Here is a 2,971-nt window from a genome sequence, read left to right on the forward strand (position 1 = left end):
GCTGGTGTGTTTCTGTGTCTTGAGGGGGTGGGGGTGTCTTCCCACACGCCTACCCCTCTTCTTCACCCAGGCTCAGCTGGGTTTTACATAGGATGCCAGAAGTGCAAGCCTGTCCACTTCTGGCTGGTTGGCTCACCTCCCTGTTCTCAACTGTGCCCTGCCCGTAATGTCTGCACCCAGATCCTGCCCTCTGTTCCTGCCCCTCATTTCCCAAGGTGTGGGGTATATCCTGGAGGCTGGCCTTTTTCCATACAGGGGATCAGGGCAGAATGCTTTAAAAAGAATGGATGACTCTCAGACTTTCCTACCAAACCATCCCTGGGGGCCTGTTGAAAGTAACTTTTTTATAGTCTCCTGTTTCATCTCAAAATGTCATGCAAAACTTGAGCTTCACTTTATATTATATTTGTATTTACTTTTAACACTAAAATAAGGCTTTAACATTACCTTCATCAAGGTAATTGATGGCACCATCTTTGAGGACAAGGGACATTCCAGGAAGATCTACCTTATTTATCCCACTCTTACACCTGCTTGGGTCCCTGGGACACAAGCCTTCGAGGCTAGCGTAAGTCACAGAATGGAGGGATGGGGTAAGAAGGGGAACTACCATTTGCTGAGGATCTGCCTATGCTCCACAGGTATCTCATTTCATCCTAATTACAGTCCAAGAGGGCCTTAACATCATGCTGAGAGGTTAGGGCACAAGACCAGGGACACACATCTTGCAGGTGGTGGAGCTGAACTTGGAACTTGGGCGGTCTGACTACTGAGCCCTAAGTACAGGTTTCCCAGGGCAGTCAGGAGCAGAAGGGAGGTCCCAAGTTTCTCAGCCAGTTCTTGGCTGTCCTCTCAGGGATGAGAGTGACATCAAAGGCCTTACCCTAACCCTAACCCCCCAAAAAACCTTGGAAAATCCCCAAATGTTAGCGCTAGAAGACAGCATTACAGATAAGCCACGCCCTTCCTTTGTTTTAAACTCTCTTTTGAAGTTCATGAAAGAGATTGACCCACCTATTTTACAGATGAAAACACACGTCCAGAGGGGTCTAGACTAGAGACTTGGCAAAGTCATAGCAGATCTGAGCCCCAGTCTCCTGGCTTCCAACACAAGTGCCCTTTTCGCAAAATACAAAATCAGAATTGGACAGCACCCACCAACTGTCGGGTTGGGTGGTTTCGCAGAGGACCCGCCCCAGTTTCACTCTGCTCTCTGTCCCGGACCTTGACTTTCCGAAGTCTGTTGGAGGTTGATCCTGACCGATGAATGGCAGAGCGAAGAACGGAATTGCGATTCCAATAGATTAGGGGTAAGTGGCGAGGGGAAGCCAGGCGAGTGCGCCGGAGACGTGGTGTGCCCAGCAGGCGGCGCTGCGTGGCTACGGCTGGAACAGGGTGGGGGGTGGGGAACGGGGGCTGCGAGCCTGCAAGGGAACCCCCGCACCCTGGTATCTGTCCCCTACCCACGAGTCTGCCCCGCGCCCTGGTCTCGACTTCCAGCCGCCTACACTGGCTCACTCTGCCCTCCTTTGAGACCTCACGCCCTACCCCACCCTTACCCTTTCAAGCGGTACCTCCAGCCCCACCGACCCTCGCGACACCAGGCGGGGATCTCGGCGCTGGCCCTGCCCAGCTGGGGCTTGGGACCGGGTGGGCGATGCAGGCAGAAACCTCGGCCTTCCTCGGGGAGGGTGTTGGTGTCTCCTCACTCCCCCACTCGGGGTAGGGAGCTTGGGGAGGGGGCTGGGCAGGGACGGAAGCGAGCTGGAGCCGTGTTTGTCGCGGCGCCGCCGAATGAAACAGATGGCTGGGGAGGGGAGAGGGTACGTGGCGGTAGGAGGCGGGGTGCGGGGGCTGGCGGACGAGGATCCAAGAATTTCGACGGCCCGAATCTCCCAGGAGAAGCCCCCCTCCCCATCTTTTCCCAGAAGGGAGGGGGACAGCGCCAGCCTTTTCCTCGAACTGCCCTGGCCTCTGGCCTACGACAGACACCGCTGCGCCGTCGCCCGCCCTGGGGCGCGCCCCTCGCCCCCTAGGATCCCTGGCGCCTCCAGGCCGGCGGGGTCAAGGCCGAAGGGAGCGGCCCGGGTCGCGTGGGTTAATGGGGCCGCACTCTGAGGGGAGAGGGGGCCGCAGGCAGAGGGCTCCCGAGCTTGGAGCGTGTTCAGGGATCGTAAATAGCTGTGGGGAAAACGCGTTAATTGGAACTTTATGCAGATGAGCTGGGACGGTGGTTGAGGGTAGAGGGAGGGCGAAGGTCAGACTGGTGCGGGACCCGAGCCAGTTCCCAGGAGAGGGCTGGAGGGCCCTGGCCAGAGAGGGGCAGGTGTGTATCCATTTAGCTCCGGGGAGGGCCGCTGGTCCCTGGGCTTGGGAGGTTTCCTCCCTGACCCTCCTCCCCAGAAGCGAGGTGTGGGGCTCATCCAGGGTCTCCACATGCAGCGACCAGAGGTTCAGGCTCTCAGATTGCCAGGAGGAGGGGGCTGCACCCTCCCAGTGTCTGTTTTCCCTGGGGCTGCTTACCCTGGGTGTCACATTCACTCCCCCTCTGTCTCTTGCGTCCTCTATTCCCCATTCCTGGCATCACCCTCTCCACGCAGGAGTACAGTCGATAACTTCCATCAAGAGTGAGTTGGGGTGTCTAACTTTTCTCCTTTTGCTTTCTCCTGTGCCACCCCCACCCCCCGTGGACAACCTACCTTTGAGATGTTTTTCCACCTTCAGATTGCTTTGTAACCCACCCCACTTGTTAAAATGCAGATTCCAGGACCGCCCTAGAGATCAGATTCAGCAGGTCTGAGGGGCTCAGGGAGCTGCATTTAGCAGCTTTCCACCTGAGTTAGATGTAAAAGGCTCTGGTTTTTAGAAACACCTTGCAGGGAATTAACTGGTGGGCTGGAAAGACTGGGCATGCTTCCTTCAACAGCCCCCCACTCCCAACCCTTTCTCCATGCTCCTGACCTCTGCTTTG

Source organism: Rhinolophus hipposideros (genome assembly GCF_964194185.1).
Source record: "Rhinolophus hipposideros genome assembly, chromosome: 10".
Lineage (NCBI taxonomy): Eukaryota > Metazoa > Chordata > Mammalia > Chiroptera > Rhinolophidae > Rhinolophus > Rhinolophus hipposideros.